Genomic DNA, 25,506 nt, shown 5'->3' with positions numbered 1-25,506 from the left:
AATACTAATGAACTTGTGAATAATTATGTTCTGTGTCTTTATTATGATTTGTGCCTTTATTAAGAGTCACGTCTTTAAGTCGCGCACGCATTTTTCTGTTTTGTGATGTACTTTTTGTTTTTGTTTTCACTCCCCTCGTATGGTCTTTGTATTTTCATGAATAAGCCACACGGCAACCGTGGGCACAACTCGACCCCATGTGAGTTCACCCGGTCAGCCCGCTTTTTCAAAGTGCTCCTGTTTTTGACAGCGAAGGGATTTGCACTGTCATGTTGTAAAGAGTGGCACAGGGTCAGATAGCGCTCAGTGCCCAGAGGTCTGAGTGACAGAATCTGTTGATGTAAGAGGCGGCGGCACAGGCTGAATTCGTCCCGGGCATTTTGGACTTCAAGTGCTGCGCCTATTTACTGAAGTGCGCTTTGATATTTTCAAACAATACTTAGCGACAGGACTCGTGTGAAGCGGTCCAGACTCAGGACGCGGCGTCTTCGCACTTGAAGGTTCACCAGTTTCCGTATTGGTCGAACGAGGCAAAAACGGCTCGATTCATTAGCATCGACGGAGAAAAAACTTTGGACGGAGATAATTCAGTTCCCCCTCCATTGTAATAGATCCTTCACTGTGGCTTTTCTGTTTGTGTGCCACGACGGAGAATGAGTCCAGTGACTTTTACGGGGGGGGGGGGGAGCGGACAGGATGGTCAAGACCTCGGAATGACTCCTTGCGGGACGCACAAGCGAGTCCATTGAGAGTGGAGATCACGGCCAGGCAACGACAATATGCCGCCTGTCTCGAGGACATTTGCCATGGCTTGCGCGCGATTGTGCATTGACCAGAACACGGAGGGGAGGAAACGTTTGAAAGGATGGAAGCTGCTGCTGGGCTCCAAGAGGAAAAATGTGCTCATTCATTTAGGAGGGAAAAAAAAAAAAAACAGACCACACACAAACACCTAATCAGTCTGGAATAAAAGAGGGTGAGACATTTTAGGAAACGATGAAATAAAATGTCAGTGTTAACAGTTAGGGTTAAAGTTTATTGTCAGACAAAACCAAAAGAGAGAATTTACCCTTATTTGAACATTGGTTAGCTCATGCTAATGCTAATGTGATGAGTAGGGTATCAAATAAAATCTATAATCTATAGCATGGTGTGAAAAGGTTCTTAATAACAGATACTGTTTAATAAAAAGTCATAAAATGTTTGACTGTTAAGAGCGTTAGGAGTAAAAAAAAAAAAATCAATTCACCAGAAAACCTTGACAGCATTTTTTTAAAATACCGCATTATATAGACAATGTGTATTTGCTTGCTTGATTTATATTTTTTTAAAACTACAATAACATGGCTCTTACATATTTTTATTTTTCTATATATCGCCCTGGATAACCCTGTTGTATTTGAACAAAAATAGATATGACAATACTTAAAAGCATGAATTATTTATCCTCTGTGAAAAATGACTTATCATGTGCCTGTATGTACGTCTGTGTTGTATCATTATACTGCCACCTTGTGACCAAGGTGTGCACAGTGAAGATTGAGCAGTCAAATTTCATTACACTAAAGAAAAAAAAGGTGTAAAGGAGTTAAGCTATTGTCAATACTGTAAGTTTTAGTTATAATAACACTGGTGCACTCTCAAACTGGTTAGGTCAAAAATAACCCAATTATTGCTAAAAAAACAACAACAAAAAAACCAACTGATATTTGGATCAAATTGATCCAAGTTTGTGGTTTGTTTCATATGAAACAAACCAGTTCTGAGGCTGTTTTGAATCAAATGACCCATTAACAACCTAGAGTGACGTAACTGACTGCACACCTTGGCGTTGAGTTACCGTTCCTACTGATCACATTTTAATAAACTATGCTGACTCAAATGTGATGTTTTTAGTTGGCAAGTTTGTATCGTAGACCGAACTTTACGGAATTTGCCTCAAAACTGTTTTTATCGAAAATTTTGATATATTTTTTAATAATACAAGTCTGTCATTCATACCTTTGGTCTGTTGAATTCATAATTGTTTTTCACCAAGCAAAATATATATATTTTTATCTGAAGACTGGGCATTCAATTTACATTTTCTGTAGGATCTCCAAATACCAAAAATACTCGATCGCTAGGACATAACGCACTGCGCTGGAACGAGGATATCAGTTTTACTTTTAACCATCATTAATATCTACGTTTTTTCTTTCTTTTCAAATTGTTCATCAGTGTAGAATAAGCAAAGACAGCGGATACATCTCTGGTCAGCGCGGATCATTTCCCCACGCTCCAGCTAACAATTCCCAACATTCCAATGAGTAAAAGCACCAAGCGGCCAAAAATAAATGGCTCCATTCGTCCAAATATTGCCAATTACCCCCATTCAACGGCCGATCTAATGGTCGGGGACACTATACAGTAAATTTGGCGCGTGCTCTTTATTCGGGGCCGGCTGCTGACCCGCGCGCTCGTTACCATTTTAACGGCGCTTTGAGATTGCCAGCATTCATTAAAGGGCTCGGGCGGAGAGGAGAGGGGGGCAATTACACGCACCTCTGCCTCCGCTCGCCTCGACAAACCTTCTCGCCGGGGCCGGACGGTCCACCGGCGCCGCCGTTCGCCCGCTTTCACAACGACGATACGATCAGAACCAGCTACCGATACTAGCGCACATGCCTGCCCTCCTTGTTGCCTATAATTGCGGGGTGCACCGACATCAGGCTATCTTTAGAGCCCAAAAGCGTATCATCAACGCTCGAAAAAGTGCAGTCTTCAAAAAGGGGGGAAAAAAAAACAGTTAAGCATGCAAATGCGAATACGGTTGTGTGCGGGGGAGCCCAAGGAACCCGCGGAGACGGACTCATCCGCTCTCCAGCAACTAATTGGACCGACAGGGCCGAGCCAGGCGAGCTGCTTAGATGTGAGATAATCTACTGGCGCGAGTCGGAGGCCTTCGGGAGCGGCGGGGAGGAGATATGGGATACGGCGGGAGATGGGGGAGATAAAAACGGCGAGAGAGCTGAGGAACAAAGAAACAAAGGAAGAGCTGGAAGCGGCGGCGCGAGGCGGCCAGGGGACCAGCCGCAAACCCGAGCGGGAGGTTGGAGGTGCGAAGGCGTTAATGGGGACGGTAATCGATGGAGCGCCGGGGCTGAGCCTTCTGGCACTTCCAACCTGTTTATCGATCCCGGCAGCTTACGTCGGACAAGGCTTCCAACATAACTTAATCCAGCGCCAAGTCTTCACTGTCGCTGTTCAGGGGAAACGTCACCGTTAACTCTTTCGATTCCAAAGACATGCTTTGATGCATTGTACTTATTTATATCTACCCCAATTGTTTTTTTTTTTCAAATGTTTGGCTAAAAGAGTGTCTATAAATGGCTGGTACCGAATGAATTTAACGCTAAAGTAATCCATTACTTTCAGTAAATAAATATGATTCGTATTGATTATACAATACTAAGGTACTTTAGTTCCTAATGTAATGGATAGGTACTAAAGCACCTAACGAAATCAATTACTTTAGTACTTTAGGTATCTAAAGAAATTGATGCACCTACAGTAATAAATTACTTGAGTACTTTTGCTAACTAAAGCAATCTACTTTAGTACTTGTTGTTATCAACCATATTAGGTTTTAATTACCTAGAGTAATTAATAAGAACAGTACAGCGTACAATAAGGTAATCGATTACCTCAGTATCCAAAGTACTTTACTACTTTAGTCCGTAAGTAATGGATAGGTACTTTACAATCGATTACTCTAGTACTTTGTTATATGAAGTAACTGATAGTTAGCAAATCACCTAAGTAATAAATTACTTGAGTATTTTTGGCACCTAAAGTAATCTACTTTAGTACTTATTACTGATTATAATCAACTACTTTACTATTTAATTAAGAGTAATTAATAAGTACTGTACAGTATACATTAAAGAAATCAGTTACCTCAGTACTCAAAGTAAGTGATAGGTAATAAAGTACCTAAAGTATATAATTACTTTACTACTTTAGCTCCAAAAGTAATGAATAGGTGCTACAGTAAAGCACCTAACGAAATCATTTACTTTAGTACTTTGGTATGTAAAGTAATTGAGAGTTAGCAAGTCATAAACTACTTTAGTACTTTAGGCACCTAAGTAATCTACTTTAGTAATTATTGTTTATTGTAATCAAGCAGTTTAGTATTTAAGTACCTAGTATAATTAATAAGGAAAGTACAGTATAGTTTAAAAAAAATACATACTGTATAATAAACACATCTGGACCCACTCGAAAAGCAGACCGGCTAATGATAAGCCAGCTAACAGCTAGCTGCTAACCTGAGCCAACTACACTCTCATTCGCTCACATCCGTGTCACTCATCAGGCCAGGCCCCGCCTTTTATAGACACACCCACTCAAAAGTGACTGAATTGAACTACCATTGTGAAACGTGACGACGTTGAGCCCAAGTAGACCAAAATAATTCCGACATCTCACATGCCCGTTGTACCATTTTGTTATGGTTTTCGATCGGTTTATCAACCAATTCCTTCGCAGACGAAAAATGTCTTCCTGGCTCAGGTTCCATTCCCACAGTGGACACAGCTGGTGGACCGAGCTGAACAGCTGTCGCGAGGCATTATCATAATCCTCAACCCCAGGATCCCGTCAATGCGCCCACATTTTCCCATCATCACTCCTGGGCATTATTTTGCCGTGGCTCTTTCATAAATACCCAGCTGGTACGTTTCACGATTCATATTACTCTCCGCGCCAACTGACGGCAAAAACAAACAGTCGATTCTGCCGCAATTGTGTCAACAGGAGTTGGAGATGACTTGGCTAAGTGGCACAGCATGTAATAAGTGTTGAATGAAAACACAGTGGGAATACTCTCGGGGCCTAATTTGGGCAAATACATTCGAGGGGATCTTCTAATTACCCAAAAGTGAATACATTATTTATCCATGTTCATTTTACATAGGAGCCTTTCTAATCCTAAAACGCTCGGGTTCAAAAACAGTTTATCCTCGATATGGCTGTCTTTGTTTTAGCAAAGAACAAAATGATCAATTGGAAGGGTTATTGAGGACAATCCTCATTTGCACACTACCACCCCCTACAGGATTGGAGTGGGCAAGGGCCAATATTACAAGAGATTCTGACAGTGATAACCATGAGCAAAAATATCACAATGTCCATGTCCATTGAAAACAATCTATTTGATTACAATGATCTATTTGTTACAATGGCCCATCACAAGGTGAAAAGAAGGCAAAAAAGGTGATGAAAATCTGAATTTACACCTTTTTTTTAGTTTTAGGCAGTTTGATGCATTTGGTTATTTTTGTCCCGTTTTAGACTAAGCTGTAATCCTTATAAATGCTGGAAAAAAAATTAACAATTGTTGAAAGTTGATCTATATTGCTTTTTCTTTTATTAATGTTAAAAAGATACAGGTTTAGGTAGGACTAAATGATTATGGCTCACAATTATTTTGGTTAATATTGAAATCAAAATTATCAATCACTATTATTCATCGTCTTTTGCCAAATGTGTCTAGTTATTGCCCTTTAAATAACAAAACAAACAAAAAAAACAGGCAGTACATAAACAAGGCTTCATGGCTTGATGCTTACAAATAATAATAAACTAAAATAATCATTAAAACAAATTCACAAAAACTTGGCACATGGGGCAACAGCTAACTTACTTGCTGAATGCAAACCAATGAAAAAAATGAAGCCTACTTAATACCAAGCATGCCAATGGGATTTTTCAAAATGGGTCTCAATTGACAGCTAGCACTCTATATATTAGGAATCAGGTGTGAAACTCAACGCCATTTCACACTGGTAAATAATATATTAGGGTAAGAAAAGCGGAGGCTTTTCTCATGCAAACAAGTGGGAAACATTTCCCCGTGGTGGTAGGATAACAAAGTGCTTGATTTGACATGGCTTTTTAAATGTTAATATTGTCGAGGATCAGCTTAACTAATCGTGGCAGCCAATATCGTGATTGTGATCAAATTTGATTAATCGTGCAGCCCTAGGTTAAGGTATACTTATACATTTTTATAGATGATAATCTTAATAATAATCCAATGAGGTTCCGGGGGAGGGGGCAATACGTTTTCTCTTTCCTGGGGGGGCTCAGCAAAGTATAATTGAGAAGCACTGTGTTAGCGCAATTAAAAAAAGAAGCGTGCTCATTAGCGGGGATACAAAGTTACTGAAACCTTGACTTTTTTACATAACAGTAAAAGGTCAAACCTGGCCCATGCCAAGTGGAATATAGTGTTGCCTTGCGATATAATCCTATTCTTTGTGTCCACTCTAGTGGACATTTCTTTTAATCTCTATCTTTTGACTTACTTTTGAGCTACCCAAATACGACCTAGTGTCCTCAGAAGAGATACTGGCCTTGGGATATTTTGAGACGGGATTTTGCGGACGTAACTCGGCGATAAACCGGCGTCGTATCCTTCCGTCCAACGTGACGACTATAATAACGGCAATCCTGTTATTGGCACGGCGGCGGTCACGGCGGCGAGATGCGCTAAGATCCAATGAAAACGAACAGCGCCATTACCTCGCCGATGCATAGAGAGCAAAGTGAGAAAAGTGGGCGTGTAAATACATCAGGCCAAAGCAAATGGAGCATCAACGCGCCTCATTTACTTTTTGGCTGAGCTGCTTCATTACATCAAGCGAAAACGCTGTCTTTTAACAGGGACGAGTGCCAAGAATTAGAAGTATCCAGATGAAGAAACGCCCACTCTCATTTCTTCTTTTTCCTGCGACCGTCGGATAATTGACACGTTTTTCGCGACGCCTTTCTTTCAACGCCCGCCAATCCATCCTTGGTATTTTCCGGTCGCTCTCCTCGGATCACGCCATCGCGGCCGGGGCCACCCAAGCTATAGAATGAGGTCAGGACAAAGTAAGTCCAAACGAGCCTCTGAAAAAGGCCGGATCTTTTGAGCCGGCGAGAGATGCAAATGCGCTCCGACACATGGCCGAGCGGTGCTGTCCATCAAGCCCGCGGGGAAAATAAAGAGCACCTCCTCACCAGTGACTGAATGGGCTTCCAGACCTTGCGGCCTTTGTTGGCGGGCCTCGTCTGTGAACTAAATAAGGTGCCGCATCATTAAGCAAACCATATGGAGGGCGCTGTAAATGCAGGCAGGCCATGCGGCGGATGGAAAACTGCTCCCGCAGGAGAAGTCAGTCTGCTTCTGGAGGGAATGTGCCATCTTGGAGGCGTGCGAGGAGTTTAGCATGGAAAATAGTGCTGATGGGATATAATCAACGGGGCTTTACTCAAGGCGGTCATTGAGTACTGTACAAAAACTGCAAACCTGTATCAGGTTTTGAGGCTCCGCATACAAAATACCACGCTAGTTTTTTCTTGAACCGTAAAAACATGGTGCGGTTGTCAAGGAAGAGGCAGGCAGCTACAAAGACAAGAAACAAGTGATAATTAAGTAGAGAGAGTGAGATTTTGAGAGGCTGTAGGCAATGACGGATCACCCCATCTACTGACTACACAAGCATTTCCCTGACAGAGACTCTTCACGCTTTGCTTTCTTGCTACAGTTCCCGGATGGCGGGCAGTCACTATTCGCCATTAAAAAAAATAAATAAATACATTTTTAAAAAGTAAAATTTATTCACCATAAAAATTTGTTTTGCTTTTAGCAAGTTAGCAAGTCATTTTTAACACCAGTTTTAAATCATTGTATCATGGAAATTTAAACTTTCCATCGTTTTTCTCTAACTAGCCATATGTATGTATGTATGTATATATATGTACATATACACCATATGTACATATGTACGTACATATATACAGATATATGTATATATATGCACACATATACATATACATATATATATATATATGCACACATATACACACATATATATATACACATATATATATATATATACACATATATATATATATATATATATATATATATATATATATATATATATATATATATATATATATATATATATATATATATATATATATATATATATATATAAAACAGCATTTGGTAAAGTCTGTGAAGACAATATGACTGAAGCCACTTTTAGTTGTAATCAATTGTTGATTATGCACAATTTTACAGTATATCAGTTAAGAGACTCTGATAGAGGGTCTTTAAACGATTAAAAGCTTAATTAGATCAAATAATTAAAATGTAATCAGAAAGCTCTGCTTTTATCAATGTCTTAACCAGTAAAACCATTTTAGGACAAAATAGAACTTGCATTGCACACGGCTAATTGAGAAGCTAGCATTAAACCGCAACTATGCTGGGTTTGTGTTTTTGATATTACTAGTACTGATCTATTGGGAACTGCACACACCTCTCACCGCTCTCACATCTCAATTATGACTGCACTATCAAGTTGTCACGTACAGTAACCAGAGATGAGTCAAATCAGCCCTTACAAAAACTATTCAGCAACATTTTGCTTACCTGGATGCAAAAACGAAAAAAAAAAGTTGACTGCACTTTTGAAAGTAGCGTGACAATTTGAGTTCAAAACAGCATAAAAATCCAAGTCCAACAGATTTTTTTTTCAGCTTGTTCCTTGGCATTATAACGAGTTCAACAGACAGCATGGATTTATTAACAATTTAAAGCAACAAGCCTCCCGCTCAAGTTCCATCTGCATAACACATCCCGTCAGAAGTCTGACCTTCAAACTGAAAGTATGAAGAAGAATTTCATCCAAGGCTGAAACGTACTCGCTCAATTGTTATTCATTAATGTTTTTGTTTTTGTCATTCAAGTTTTGACGTTACACCAAACTTGCAAATTACACACACACTCCAACACGTACTGTACAAGATGACATAAGCACAAGTGGAAACCTGGCGTGTGGAGAGGTGAACACCAGATGCTCTCACTGGTGTGAGAAATGTCAGCGGTCCAGATGGCTTTTTTTTCGGTTCGTTTTTTTTTTTTGCAAATGGTGTGTGTGTGTTCTTTTTTTTTTTATTGTTTGTTGGAACACGATTGTTATTCCACCGACCACCGTAGCGACCTGTCTCGGTGGTATGACATGAGACAGCTCATCCATAAACATGTCGGCGTTGGCGGTCGGGTGGGGGTTGCGTTTGGCCTGGCAGCCCGCAGGAGAGATGCCAAGCCACTGCACTGTACGGCACTGTTTTTTTTTTTTAATTTATTACTATTCAGCTCACTGTTTGTTTTGAAACAACACAGATGTACAAGTTTTTTTTTTAAGCAAGGATAAAATTACAGTGCACACACACGCATATCTGTGCATTCTTCGCAGAGGATAAAGAATATGTGCGTTGATTATCTGCACTACTGTCCCATATGTGTTCAAATACCATTTTTTGGAAGAGTTTAAATGAAAAGTACCAGACAAAAGTTTGGAATTACCTTCAAAGTCACATTCTCTGAAACTAATTCGAAGTCAAGAAATTTATGCTATTAACTCTTGATAATGCACAGCTGTGAACTAATCGTCATTGCAATTTAGAAGGCATTATCCGCATCATGAAGCTGATTAAGAAAATACCAGGCTGTTAATATAATTTATGCAATAAAATGGCTACTTTAACATCATTTTACTTTTTTTGTTTTATTTTATATATAAATATACATAGAGGATGTTTTCAAACTTTTGACTGGTACCTTATGCTAACTCCTGTTAGCATGTTAATGAGTTTTCACATTACATGTTGCAGTTCCAGACTGTTTACGGTTCAACTCTGGCTCCAAACTTCCAGTGTGGCGTTTGCATGTTCTCCCTGTGCCTGCGTGGATTTTCTCTGTTTCCTCCCACATTCCCCAAAACATGTGTGCACGGTGGGTATATTGGACATTCCAAATTGCCCTTTGGTGTGTTTGCGAGTGTTAAAAGTCATTTGTCTTTGCGTGCTCTGTGATTGGCTGGCAACCAGTTCAGGTCGTTTGGGGTTTCATTTGACCCGAACGAGTCGATCTTTGAGGATAAAGAATCTATGCGTGTAAGTACTGTTGTATTATCTATGCACACTGTTGCTCCAACAAAGGAAAACTCCATCAAATAACACATTAGGTGTGAATATATACATAAAACGTCTCATAGCAGCTTGCATAGACTAAACCATGATAACAAAATGCCTCTTCAGCAAGTTAAATGACTCAATAAAATCTGTGAATTAAATTAGCACAATTAGGCCTTTACGGGGCCCACTTAAGACTCCCATCCAATACTGGAGGCACCTGCGCTTGGAGTGTGATCCATTTGTTGCAGACCAGTCTCTAGCAGTTACTTTCCAAGCGTGCGTGTGTGTTTGTGTGTGAGTGTGTGTGTTTGTTTACACGTGCAATTACGTGAACTCAGTGAGTCTATTTGATGAAGGCTGGCATGTGGTCTCTTGTGTGTCTGTCTGCTGTGTATGTGTGCGTGCCTCGCCTCTGGAAGTGTCAGATTAGTGGATTAGAGAGCGGGTCTCCAACAGACCACGGCCCCACGAGAGCGGCGCCCCCCCTCACCCCGTCTTTTCCACTTCAAACTTTCTTCGCTAAATGCAGCTTTTACTTAAAGGGCCCCAAACTTTGAACGCCTCTGAAAAATGGTTCTGTCTTGGAAGGCCTAAGGTTTTGACAATTTTATATTTTTACAGTTTGAGCTTCATTTCATTATGAGATGACCTCCTGCGGCTACTGTCGTGGACGTTAGTTTTTTGGTTTGTATCTTTTGACTCATTGGAAGTTCCCTACTAAGTCCTAGTGTGCTCAGTAGAGGACATCCTGTCTTTTCCAATAAGACATAACGGTGGACACAAACGAATAGACTAGGTCTCAGGAGCTTTTACAATACCAGCCAAATGTTTAGAAACACCTTTAAATTTAAATAGTTTTAAATACATTAAGAGTTTAAATTCAAACTTTAATGCAGGGCCAATGTGGGATTTTTTGGTCGATGCTGTTTTTTGGCAAAAAAAAAAAAAATAAATACTGATTACCATTTTAAAAACTACACAATGAATAGCATAGCAATTGTTTCCTCACGATGTATTTCAGTTGGTATCAGATTTGTGCAACTTTTTGCTATTTACGAGCCGGTTTGGTACCTATTCTCTGCAAATATATATTGTATTTAAAAAAAAAAAAAAACATGGACTGGATTTATGGGTAATGAGTGCAGTATTTTGTCCAATCCTTTTGTCATGTTTGGTTGGGTTTTGTTGTTGTTGTTTTTTTTTGTGGTTGTGGGGTTTTGTTCTAAGTTCATGTTTCGGTTTCACCCGCGTCTGCCTTTATTGTCTGTGTCCTCGTTAGTATGATTTCATCCACCTGTCTGGTAACCCGCATGTCCTCCAATCAGCTTTCAGCTTCCCCTGCCTTTCGAGTCATCCAGCTGTTTCGCGTTCTCCTTAGTTAGTGTGAGTGTATTTAAGTTCCAGTTTAGTTCCGATTAGTTGTGGGGTCATTGCTTTTTCCTCGCTGTTATGCAGTCACCCTGCTGTTATTTTAGTGTCTAGTTCTGTTGCTATTTGTCCGGTTATTGTTATTTCTTTTTCCTCCCTTGTTTAATTATATAACCTTAATTTTTGTTTTTAGCTATTTCCTCTCAGTTTCCTGCATTTTTGGGTCCCCCTCCTTCCTCACCTCCACTCACCGCGGCCTGTTGAAACAAACGTAACACCTTTGATCTTTACATCAAGACACTGCAATTTCACCCGGATGGTGACAACATGTCAAAGTTCAACATGGCACGACTACTTAGTTATTACACTACCAAGTGTGCCATCCTTGGCTAAAATACTGCAAGAATTATGTGGAGTAAAACGACCCAAAAATGGTCAAAATACTGCATGTGGGTTGAAAAATATCATAAGACTGAATTTGAGGTGTTTCTAAACTTTTGGCTGGAATGATATTTACTGTATTTTTATTTTGCAGGATTGGCAGCCTCACCTCTGGCCTACATTTGCACATCAACAAAGACACCCAAATGGCCTTAATTTTGTGGTTCCACTGAAGTCCAAAATCCAAATAATCACTCATTTAGTGAAGAGATGTTTGGTGACCTTGACGTTACGGAGTGTGCTTGCTTTTGTTCGCTGTACAAAATCCAAGGCTTTCCTGTCCCATCTTTGACACACACGCGCACGCACACACACACACACACACACACACACACACACACACACACACCGGGGGGAAAAAAACAAGCCAGAAAGGAGGCAGCCAGCGCGTCGGGCCCGTTCCAATTGGCTGGGTTATGGTTGAAGGTTATCCCAGCTAACGAAGCTATCACGCCAACCATGGAGAGACGCGCGCACAAAAACACACACGTGCAGCCGCCTTTCATGGCCAGACAATGCTCTCTGACCTTCAGTGCAGCTGGGTTTCCAAAATGCAACATATAAAGCAAGCTCCTCGCATCCCGTCTAGCGTATTTACAAAAAAAGCCTTTTATATTTGACCACATGTATCTCGAAATACAGACGGATGAAAAAATGTTCGACATTATGCTAACAAATTCATATTTTGAAAGAAAAAGTTATGTTGGAAGAACAAGATTGTGTCTCTTTTTTTTCAAGACTAGAACAGGAAAAAAAAGAGGATGATAAAATCTCAACACGGTGTATGTAAACAGTCGCAGACCCGTGTTACGTAAACTTTCACATAAGGCTCACCAATTGTGTCGCATGCTAGCATTTTACGCAGACAGCATATGTCATTCATCTCAAATTTGTATACAATATTTAATGCATATTTGTTGCAATTTCCATTTTCTTTTGTTTTTTCCACAAATCACTTTGCGCTGCATTTTTCATGTATGATAATTAAAATTTCTGAAAAATTTATATCAGTGGAGGTCCTTCTTAACGCATCATGCTTTGTTTAACTGCCTTTTTTTTTTCAATACAGTACCATACAACATAATTGAATGCAAATGATTTTACCCCCGAGCTACAGCTCTCACATCCACCGGTTTGAGGACCCCGGTATTAGAGGATGCATCCAGAAGCATTAATTGGCGCATTTTAATCGGACGCATTTTCATCCTTAAATCCCCTTTGGCCTAATGCGTGTTTCATTGTTCCTTCCCGCTCCTTCGCACACCCCCCGTACCTGTCCTTTCCCTCTTTTCATCTCTCAATCATTTACCTGCCTCCCTCAGCTTCTCTCTCCCCGAGGAAGAGGAGGAGGAGGAAGCCTTGATCACGATTCTCTCTGCAGACAGGACTTTTGCATCGACCAGCGCCTCCCTGCCAAGATTTAAGCCTTGGAAGACTGCACAAATGTACGTGTGGTTGCTAGAGCGGTGTGCACCATTTTGTCTCTCTGGCTTGCCGAGGCGCAAAACTGCCCGTCTATTTTTAAACGCGTCTGAAGAGATTTTTTTAATGATAGTCAGTCGCATGCGCCGCTATTAAGATTTTGCAGCACGTGAACCCACGCACGCACAGGCCTGTCATTGTCCACGTCAAGCTATCTTTGGCCACCCGGCCCCTCTGCACAAATGACCGCCCTACCGCAACAGGCCTTCAAGATGCTGTCAACCTTCGCGCCAGCCAATCAGAGGCCACGCTGAGCGGCCCCGACAGGAAGTGGCGCTGGCAGCCCACTCGTTGACTAATGACTACTCTGTAGCGAGATGCGGCTGAGGCTCCAGGCTTAAACCCTATTTATGGTTATTTATGTGCCTAATTGTGTGAAAATGTGTTGGAAATTAAACGGTGCCAATTATTTTTGTTTTTTTCAGACCAAAACCAGTGTGAATAGCTTGAGAACTCTCTTATGTCAAGGAATTCACAACACTAGGGCTTTTATATATACAAAATGAATTGAATATGACTAATGATGAAAGAGAGTCCACTTAATTAGCCATTTTACACTATTAAGCCATTTTAATACTTTGTTTTACTTGTAGTGTATGTGACAGATGACTTGGGCAAATGTTAATGAAACCATCTTTTATAGTTGTAGGGCAGGCAGTTGTAAATGAGAACCACTATTCACAAAATGATTGTCATGTCAATCATGATAATGCAATCCATTGGACATGACATTGAATTGCACTCTCGTCCCCTGCATTCCTCAAATTTGGGATAGTAAACATGATGGTTTATTATAGCCAAGGGTTAAACGCCTTAGCTGGCTTTGTTTCGTTTTACACTTATTATAACACATATTACTATATTGTGTTATAATTACAGTGTAACTGTAGATCCACAGACATGGTCTTAACTTTAAGTGTAATTACTAAAACAGAAAAAATAATTTGTATAAATGCAGACGTAATTAGACCAGCGCCTGACGAATGACGGACCAGAAAAAAAAAAAAAAAAAAAAACAATTGTCGAGGGTGGGGTAGGCGTGGTCATATTTACCTGGCTGTGCGGGGCCAGAGTGAGGGTGCCGAATAAGAAATGCTTATAAATGCATTAATGAATGAAAATAACACTTTGGGTGTTTTTACGGTATGAAAGCAACATTGTAGCATGGTAAAAGCTAAAAAAAAAAAAAAAAAAAAACTTCTCCTGATGGAGAACCTTTAATATTTTCTATAATTAGTTTGATAACAAAAATATTTTAATATCCAATTACATCTTTAAAAACATTTTACCCCTTGCAGTGGACTGAAAAATGACATTGCAAGTGCTCAAGGCTCAGATAGCAACCAATCACAGCTTACCTGTTGGTTATGTGACATTCACAAGTTGAGCTTTGATTGGCTGTTACCGTGATGTGGTTTTCAGTCGACAGCAACTACCTCCAGCAGCAGCGAGCCAGTATTTTTGCATGGTTTTTTTTTTGTTTGTTTTGTTTGTTTTGCTATTTTGAGTCATCTGAAGAAGCTGTTTTCATTTCACAAGGATGTGATTTCACTTGGAAGAAGGAGGCAGAGGAAGAAAGTAAATTGGGAAAAAAAAAATGACGACTAGCATGTAATTACTGTGCTACTCCATTATTAATATTCCCCAGTCCTGATAGGACTTGCATGAGAGTGGTATGCATAATTGATATCGGGGATGGGAGCCTCCTTTAGCTCGGGGGCGGGGATTCGGCAAATGCCAAACCAGGTGCCGCGTCAACTCAAAGGCGCCGTTTTATTAAGCTGCATTTTGCATGCTTTTCATTATTGAGCGAGGAAATTACATTTACTGCATGTCGTACAATCCAACAAATAGCTCCTCGTTGCCTTATGAATAATCCAATTTAAAAAAAAAAAAAAAGATGAATTGAAGGCGGACTTGTCTTGTGTCCGGCGGTTTAATAATGCAGTGCGCTGACTTGTCTGGTGTAACGCATCCAAACACACGCGCGCGCTTCTGTAATTGAGCGCACTAGTCTTGAATGCACTGAAGCGGGTGTCACTTTCTTCTTTTCAATAAACAGAGGATCTTATAACGTCAACGCCTGGAGACGTTACGCTACTTCTTATTAATCCGTTTTATTTATTTGATGTGCGTCCCCTTACCTCGTATTTATCTCCACAGAGTAGCCAGGATTAGAAACTGGCCGCAACACACAAACTTACTGCTTATTATTTCCAACATTATTATGATTATTATGTGACAAGGAGCAAGAGGAAGACTCTTATCTGCTGCTGTGATCAGATTTTACAGCGGCACGACAGAATCGCTTTTGCGGCTTTTATAAGCGACTCCATTTCATTGCGATCCAGCAACGGTAATTAATTTCTTGTTGTTCTCCGCCACTTGATAGTCAACTCATGAATTCAAATGGATATTCCATTATTGCCGTCACGCAAATGGAAAAACTCGAGTCGGGCTTTCATGCAGTGGATATTAAAAGTCTACACACCCCTGTTAAATACGAAAAGAACATAAAAAACAAACCGAGCGTTTTCCACCATTGATGTGACCAACAATGTGTAAAATTATAATAATGTATTAAAAAAGATTTGTGCACACCTTTACAAATGGGCGATCAGAATGAACCAATCGCATTCAAACTCATGGTAAATAGAATAGAATAGAATAGAATAGAATAGAATAGAATAGAATAGCGGGCGGCGCAAGGGCAGAGTGGGAAACACGTCTGTCTCACAGTTCAGAGGTCGCAGATTTGCTTGTCTCCGACCTTCCTGAGTGGAGTTTGCATGCTCTCCCCGTGCCTGCACAGGGTTTCTCAGGGTACACCAGTCTCCTCGTACATTCTCCAAATACTTGAATGGTTGAAAAATTTGACACTAAACTGTCCTCAAGAGTGTTTGTAAGAGTAAATGTTAAGTCTTTGTGTGCCCTGCGGTTGCCCGGCAACCAGTTCAGTGTACCCTGCCTACTGCGACCCGGGTGAGGATTAGCGGATGGATGGAAAGATGGATGGATAGAATTGAATGTTTTTATTGTCATTGTACAGCTAGTATACAATGAAATTGTGGCGGCATTCAGGACAAACCTGCCACCAAGTTGAAGTGCTTTTGGTTAAACTCAAATCTCATTCAGATGTTCTAGTAGGCTTTTCTTGGCACTTTTTCTCTTGGGTTGAAAGTCATCCAAGTATAGGTCAAAAAAGGACTGACCAAATATTTGGGTCAATTTGACCCTAGTTCCACACTCTAAAACAGTTGGGTGAAAGATAACCCATTTATGGTTTAAACATTTTCTTTTTACCAACCTTATATTTGGCTCAATTTGACCGAAATTTCTAGGTTGTTTTATGAGGCTTATATGAAGTTTCAAGCATTGTGTATAAGAAGCATTGATGCATATCCCAAACAAAGCAGTTCTTCAGTGCCGGTGGCCAACCGTTTTATACATACTAACACCCCCAAAGATGGTTCATTTTGTGCAAGAATATATCAAAAAAACGTTTTCCTTTGGGAAGAAAAAACAACAAGAAATTTCGGTAAAATTGCCACAAGTATTATATGTTTTTCACCTGAGTGAAATATTTCTAACCCACCATTTTTTTAGAGCGCATTATTTCAGGTGGTTTAATCAGACAAAAAGTTGTGTAGAGATTTTGAAGTCACTGTAAATCAGTGCTTCTCAAATAGTGGGGCGGGCCCCCCCGGGGGGGCGCGAGGTGATGCCAGGGGGGGCGCGGATGATCCCAGGAAAAAAGCTTTGTTTTTGTCATGTGGAATGTAATTGCAATAAAATAATAATTTTCCTCATTTACTTTTAGTTTCAGGCACTTTGGTGCACTTGCTTCTTTTTTTTCCATTTTAGACTAAACTATAACCTGTATAAACATGATAAAAATAATTAACAGTTTTTGAAAGTTGATTTATATTGCGTTTTTCTGTTGTTAATGTTAAAAAGGATACATGTATAGGTGTACTTAAACAATTTTTCTTTTCTAGGGGGGGCCTGGCAAAATATAGTTGAGAAACACTGCTGTAAATGAAGGTACAGTGGTACAATATTTTAGGGCCCAAATATTGATTTGGGTAATCCTCCCAGAGGTTTGAAATGTTCAATCTATTCACAACTATGCTTCATCACACACACCGCAGGCTCCATCCCGCGGAGCCACCGCACTTCTGCTTTTACCGAGAGCTAATTAAATAACCGTGTTGCTGTTAATTAATCGCCCGCCCGCGCTAAAGGCCCCCCGCTCGCTTGGTAAATTAACGGCGTCGTCGTCATCGCCGGCGTCTAAAGTGCGGCCCGGGGTGGAGAGTTAGAGCAGTCGGTGGGGTTCCGTGAGACGTTGGTCGGGGGTCCGCAAAATCATTTGCGGTAAATTATGATGTTGTAGCATTTTGAAAAAAGGCAACGCTACAAATGGAGAGCGGCGCAGCAATAAAACAAGCATAATAAACCAATGATTGCTCCCTACTTGGGCTAATTAAAAGCTCTGATTCGATTGTGACTTATTACAAAAATATGATGGCTGACATTTTTAGAACAAAATGTTCATTCTTTGCTTTGATCAATAAGAAAAGACGTATATCGTGAACGACGATCCCGTCAGACCTGCAAGCATGATGTCATGATCCATTATGCAATGAGATTAAAGATGCTGAAAAAAAAAAGGTAGAATGGAACATTTTTGGATGAGATAATCCCGACATGATGCGTGCGTTTCCATGCTCGGCTGAGGTAATATTAAACAACAAAACAAAAACAATCCTCCATGGTCAATAGCAGATTATGTGAGAATCAACCGAGCGTCAAAGTACAACAAATTTTGATTTGATTGAATTTACAGCACCGGCACACCAAGATTGCTTTTGTCTATGTCAAGAGATTACAATTTTTTTTTACTAATCAACTGCAATATATTCCATAATTAATCACATTTTTTAACAGCTGCTTTTACGAAGCTTGCTTGAATTAACATGAAACGATGAAATAAATCATATTTTGTTCCGCTGCCACAGGAAGTAAACTGAACTGAGATAAATAACAACCCTAATCTATCTATCTACCTACCTACCTACCTACCTACCTACCTACCTACCTAGATCGAGTATTAACAGGCTGTTAGATCTATCTATCTATCAATCTATCTATCTACCTACCTACCTACCTACCTAGATCGAGTATTAACAGGCTGTTAGATCTATCTATCTATCAATTTATCTATCTACCTACCTACCTACCTAGATCGAGCATTAACAGGCTGTTAGATCTATCTATCTATCTACCTACCTACTTACCTCCCTTGCTCGAGTATTAACAGGCTGTTAGATCTATCTATCTATCTATCTATCTATCTATCTATCTATCTATCTATCTATCTATCTATCTATCTATCTATCTATCTATCTATCTATCTATCTAACACACACACGCACACACACACACACACACACACAAACTAAAATTGTATGTGGAGAAACCACATGCCACCAATCTCTGTCCCGACGATTTAGATGGGTGGCAGTCACTTGAACGGTAACACCGCTGTACGTGGATGAGGCTAATCGCGTGGCGAACATCCATCACTGGGCTGCGGTCGACCCGTGACGCATTAACGAGCGCGGCGGCCTCGTCACCCCTCAACTCGCCTCTTGCCATGTGGGTGTAAATCTTGCTGTTTACGCTTGTTGCGATGTTACACCCGTTTGCTGAGTCTGTAATTACCTTCACCAAGGGAGTGGGTTTTTTTTTTCTTCTTTTTAATGTCATTTGTTTGTTCATTAGCAGGATTACACAATGAAAATCCTATATGCAGGCCCCTGTATTCGCAAATTCATCTCTTCAGTTTTTTTTTTCCTGTGAAACCTCACCTTGTAGTTTTTTTGTTTGTTGCGGGTAACAAGGCGTTCTAATATGACATGATATTTGGATGTCATGTTCAACATATTGTTTGTCCAAAGATTTTCATTTTTACCTCTTTTCTTCAAGACGTGCATGCACTAGCAGCCAACAACAAGGCACTCTAAATTGACGTTGTGCTACCTGCTGTATTCATTTCTCTTGCATTCTTCGCTTTTCGGGGACAAAATCTTTATCCTTGATACTCTCCGTTTCCCTTCAAAACCTTGAGCGTCACCAAATCCTTTGTCACACGCTAGCACACGTTGATAAAACACAAAATCCAACTTTTTCATTAGGTTTTTTTTTTTTTTTTGTTAAAAAGTGAATTCTCTCAGCTGTCAAACATTTGCCTCCTCCTCCGAATCCCGCCATGCCATTTTGCTTCTGGCCCAACCCCAAATGTAAATGAACATATTTTTATTATTCTTTACATTGTGTACTTTGAATTCCATGATTATTATACACTCATGTAACTCTAATACGTATTTGTTACAGGTTAAATGTTTAAATTTTTACCTTTTAAAAATTTATAAACACTGTATTATTAATTTTAAAGAGTGTTTTTGGGTTTGGAACGAATTATGTTATTTACAAGTAAAAAGCACCTTGACTTACAAAACTGTCACATGATGAAATGACCTCCGGAACAAATTCATTTCTTAAGTAGCGGTACCACTGTACTACAAAATTTGCAGACTTCAAACAAGGAAAAATGTATTTCAAAACTACTTTGTAAAAGCAAAAATGTATTTCAAAACTACTTTGTGAGTTTTTCACGGCACAGTGGTGTTCCGCGATATTTAGTGAGGTGCGTCATTTTTCAAAAATTTTTAAACAATGTGTCATGGCTGTGAGAGTAGTGTGTTGCAGTGTCATCATGTAATAATATTCTTTGCCAATAGGTGGCAGCTCATTACTCTGAGACAAAATCTTAAGGTGTGTTAATACAACTTTGATTGGAATGACATTATATTGTTAATATAAGATACATCGTTTACATCGTAATTTTTTTAATACTGTATTTACCGCACTATAAGGCGCACCAGATTATAAGGCGCACCCTTAATTAATGACATATTTTAAAACATTTGCCATATGTAAGGCGCACCAGAATATAAGGCGCACCCTCAATTAATGACATATTTTAAAACATTTTCCATATATAAAGCGCACCGGATTATAAGGCGCAGCCTCAATTAAAGACATATTTTCAAACTTTTTCAATCACAATATAGTAATACTCAAAGTAATAACAATAATAACCCAAATAATAACTCTCAATAGCATAGTAACTCATTGTCATAACTGTCATAACTGTCATAACTGTCATAACTATATATATATATATATGTATATATATATATATATATATATATATATATATATATATATATATATATATATATATATATATATATATATATATGTATATATATATATATATATATATATATATATATATATATATATATATATATATATATATAAAGCACACCCTCATTTAATGACATATTATAAAACATTTTTAATCACAATATAGTAATGCTCAAAGTAATAACAATAATAACTCAAATAATAACTGTAAACTCTCAATGGCTCAAAGTAATAACAATAATAACTCAAATAATAACTGTAAACTCTCAATGGCATAATAACTCAATGTCAATATGACCAACTTTGTTCAACTGTAAATGCACAAAAGAAACAGGTAAAGCTTACTTCATCAGTTCGTTCCCCATCTACCAATCCCAATCTCAAGATTGATCCATATATAAGGCGCACCATCAGCTTTTTGAAAAAATTAAAGCTTTTAGGTGCGCCTTATGGTGCGCAAAATACGGTAAGCCAGTATAGCATCAATCAGATTCAGTAGCTGTTCAATGACTGCATATATTCAGCGGGACTTTCTTCCTCCCTCAAGCAGGCAGGGAAAGAGGGAGGGAGGGAGCGTTTCTCGGGGTCACTGCTTTTCAGTAGCGGGGCAGCCCTGCTGTGGCTCACGTGCGCCGTTCATCACGTCGGAAAACGTAATTGCCTGCGACATCCGCCTATTTGTCACCCGTAAAAGGAAAGAAGCGGTGAGCTCATGATTCTTTTTTGCGCGTGGCAGTTGGCGGCTTGAAACGAAGAGGACGAAGGAGCCCCGAGCAAGCCGGCGCGGCCTAAACGAACCCGGATGGAATCTTAACAGGGCCGTACCAACTGCAATTTTGGCATCCCTAAAAACACTTTTAAAGTTTGGTGTATCTTTTAAAACTGTGCATATCTATCGATGAGAAGAAGCATTTTAATTAAAAAAAAAAATCAAGCAATTACTCTTACTGCTTTTGATGAGAGCCAATTAAAAGCGCTGATGATTGTGTCGGCTCATCACAGTAAATCTGACATCCCTTAAGCTTCATTTCTTAACGGTAATTACATCCCGGTTTTCCATGAACAAAAGCCATATTTTTCAAGAATAATTAATGATTAATAGAATCTTTTTCCAGAACAGAGGACATAATAATCTGAGAAGGTGCCATTTTTAAAATGTGCAAGTTAAAACATGGATTGGATTCTTTCTCTTGTTAAATGTAAAGTTTAATAACAGAAAATAGTGTTTTTCAAAGTGGGGTCCGTGGCCTTACTGCAGAGCTTCGCGAAATAATTTGGGTGTTTTGAAACAGATTTAGTTCATCTTTTAACAGTTACAGATTTGTGACTTGTTTGGCTTGTTTTTGGCGCCATCTCTGGCCGCTCATGATAGTGCATTTTGTAGTGGGAAAGGCCGGTGCGTGTTTTTTCTTTGGAATGTTATCATTTATGCTAATATGTCCCAAATTAGTCATTTGTTGGTCCAACCTGTGACTGAGGATAACATGTTAGCTAATGTTAGTTTCAGCATGTTATATAGTGTTGCCGTGTACATATTTAGCTCGTTAGCAATACCATTTGTAATTCAGTTGAATTACTGATTTAATTTACACAAATCGAGTACATTTAGTAAAATATAGAACTTTTAAATATGGGACTCAGCTGATATATGGTCGGTTGGTGAAAAGATAAGAACTTTATGAGTTATTTTTGGGGGGTCTGATTGATGCCAACTCTGATCAAATTTCAATAGCCGATTAATCGGCTGATGAATTATTAATTTTCTGTCCTTTACGACTAACAATATGAAATATAGGCGGGATATTTGTCTTTTTAACAAAACTTTGTGCTATAGGCTATCAGACTGTCACTACCAATTTTTTTTTAGAATTTTTTACTTTCAATTATCTCATTGGGTGAATAATCAGAAACAATTTCATTTTGGGTTACGCTAACGTATCAACGAAAATAGTTAGCAGAATAAAAAAATCATCTGGCTCTTACACATTACTGTATAAGAGCAAAAATGGTTCTACTATTGTAAACCGGCAACTTGGAAATTCCGATGGCATTCAGAGGCACATGAGGGGATCTTTGGAAAAATTTGCTCCTGGACCCAAAGAATTTCAGAAGCCCTCATTTGAATTAAGGATGGAAAACAAGTACTAGATCAGTGATCACGTAAAGGACTGTTAGCTCTTAGCTCTGTGGGGCACGGAGGCACCCAAGCGACAGAGTGAATAAATACAAAACTTGTTTTTTTTGGACACATTTTTCGCATGGTGCTGAGCCAACGTTTGCTACTCTGTACTCACAAAAGCGTTTCTTCACGCGTCAGAGAGGACGGAAGTAGATCAGACGCCCATGATAAATAGCGAGGGAGCCCGGTTTGACGAGGTCAGTTTATTCCTTTCGGTATCAGGAGACACGGATACGGATGACGCCGTTAACTCATTATCGGGACCCTTCATTAGCTGCATCAACAGCGCAGAATAAATAAACATGAAGCAGTCCCCATGTGAGTCATATAATTAGTCCTCATTAGTATTTGCATGTGAATTTAGAGCCAGAACACGGAAGGCGACTCGAAGTCAAGCGCCAGATTCATGTAAAAACCGCATGTCTATTTGAAATCGGTGATCCCAACCGCTCCAAAGTAGAGTGGGAAATGATCCGATTTCACGTCATTGGTTAGAAATCCAACAAAAATTCACGACAAATTCCGCGCCTTTTTTCATCTATGTAGGCGAGGGATTTAAAGTGACGGGCAGAACAAATACAGGTAAATGATTCTTCTGTTTGTCCACCTGTTGCCATTCACAAAACAAAACGAGTGTTTACATGTGTAAACAAGGTTCCATGAATGAACGTGAACCTGTAACCGTGACACTACTGAGGTTGGTCGTCACATGGTTACAGTGAAATGAAAGAGAACTAGTCAAGGAAGTAACCAAGTCAAATAAATTTCCAGTAATTGCCATGTTTTTTAGGTGATATTTAGACATTTAAATTCGGCAGTTATTCTAGTTCAGGGTGTCAAACTTATTTGTTTTCATCTTGGGCCAGTAGTTATAGTTTTTGTCAGAGGGTCGGTATGACAATGAAGCCAAATAAATTCTGAGTTTGTTTGTCACACATTTACTTAGTTTAGAAATCCGGAGGCCACAAAAATGCCCCCCCCCCAAAAAAAAAAAAAAAAATCTAAAAGTTAAAGACTAATTTAGTATTTTAGCAAGAAAGTCAAATCAGCATTTCGCCGCCCACATAAAATGATCAGGCGGGCCAAATGTGGCCCCCGGGCCTTGAGTTTGACACCTGTACTCCAGTTCATTAAAAGTAAAATAAAAAAATGCCATTAACGAAATTAAATTAGAAAACTTAAAAAGAAATTAAAGTAACTGAAAACATTGTTTGCAGGGCAATAATAGGGCTCTGCAATAACACCAATTAATTCAATTAATACATCATTTTAAAAGTTTAACTAAATTGTAAAATTGAGAATTCTGGATGAACGCATTGCAAGATGCACCTAAATATACACCATGCATGTAGTGCAGTAAAAACTGAACACTGACGTCTGTAGTCGTTAATGGCACTGAATGAACTTTATTTTTTTATTTTATTTTATTTTGACATTACTACACAGAATAAGAAAGGTCGAACAGTCTTTTGGGAGTTGCGCTTTACAAAAAAATAATACTTCCAACTAAAAACTAAACTAAAATAAAGCTTTTTGGAAAAAATAAAACATAGTCAAAGTCATATAAAATTAAAAACAAGTAGAGTGGCAAATCAAACTCTTATTATAACCCTGCTTCTATTAAAGCTTACATGTTGATTATTTTTACCCTGCGCACTCGAGCAGCGACAACCCTCACGACGCAAAAAAAAAAAGGAGGTCGCATTTTATCCAGATGTGTCCTTTCATCTGGATTTTGATGAAACAAATCATGTGTTGCATAACAGCCACACGACAAATGACAACCTGATCGGATTCATCAAAATCTACCGACCGTGTAGCTTGAGATGAACATGTGACCTCTTTGACTCGATTTGTTTTCGTTATTTTAAAAATGAAAAATGAAAAAAAAAAATCTGCAATAATGCCGCAGCTTGCGCACACTGTGTGCAGTCCGGTGGCCATCTTGCAGATCTCCATATTCTTTTACTTTTGCAGACGTGGCCTGACAGGCCCAACATCAGCCTTTCATTAGCCACCTGCCGCCTTCCCAATTGCAAATATTTGCGCAGACGTCTTTTTTTTTTTTTTGGGGGGGGGGGGGGGGGGGGTGCTAACACGTGAACGCACGCTGACAGGTCAAAGATGTCTGTTGCTCAGCCAGCTGGCAAGCACGTTGAGGCGCTCCGATGCCACATGTCCTCTATGAGCACACACACGTACACACGGTGTCCGCATCAGTCGGCGTCAAAGCACATTGTGTATGCGAGGCTGCCTCTGCAAATTACGGCGTCATCTTGCGGATGTTCTATCAAGTCGACTAAAGCTTCACTCCTATAATGCTGCCATTTCTTGTGTTTTTGATGGTATAGCATCTTACAGGTGCTTTTTAACTGGAGCGCAAAAAAGGGAGCATAGAACTAGTTCATTTGAGTATTTGTTCATTTGTAACTTATTCTCGGTTATTTTACATGAAAATGTCTTTGATTTTGATGACAATTTGTTTCAGCACTGGTTAGTTGAAATGCTGGATAGAAAAGTAGATATAGGAGTTTTCCTTTGAAGTGAAAAGTTTCGGTTGAGACACAAAGATCGAGGAGAAACTCAGCGTCACCTGGGTTGTTAGTGGAGAGTCTGCACCTTGTGCACTTCTGGTACTTTTTTCCCCCCGAAATTAATTTACTTTTAAGGCAAATTATGCGAATTGCATTTGAAGTGATGTTAAACTGGTTATGAATGATGAATTGAAGGGTTGTTCT

The 25,506-nt window shown here is 39.4% G+C and overlaps 1 protein-coding gene across 4 annotated transcripts in view; it reads right to left on the bottom strand.

The window, feature by feature from the left end:
• Positions 1 to 25,506, bottom strand: part of sorcs2 (sortilin-related VPS10 domain containing receptor 2) — a 115,202-nt gene that overhangs the window by 62,305 nt on the left and 27,391 nt on the right. The window lies entirely within an intron of this gene.

Source organism: Hippichthys cyanospilos, chromosome 1 (assembly GCF_059441005.1).
Source record: "Hippichthys cyanospilos isolate Australia breed blue-spotted pipefish chromosome 1, RoL_Hcya_1.0, whole genome shotgun sequence".
Classification (NCBI taxonomy): Eukaryota; Metazoa; Chordata; class Actinopteri; order Syngnathiformes; family Syngnathidae; genus Hippichthys; species Hippichthys cyanospilos.
Note: the sequence above shows the minus strand (reverse complement) of the source record. Positions and strands in the feature narration are given on the sequence as shown.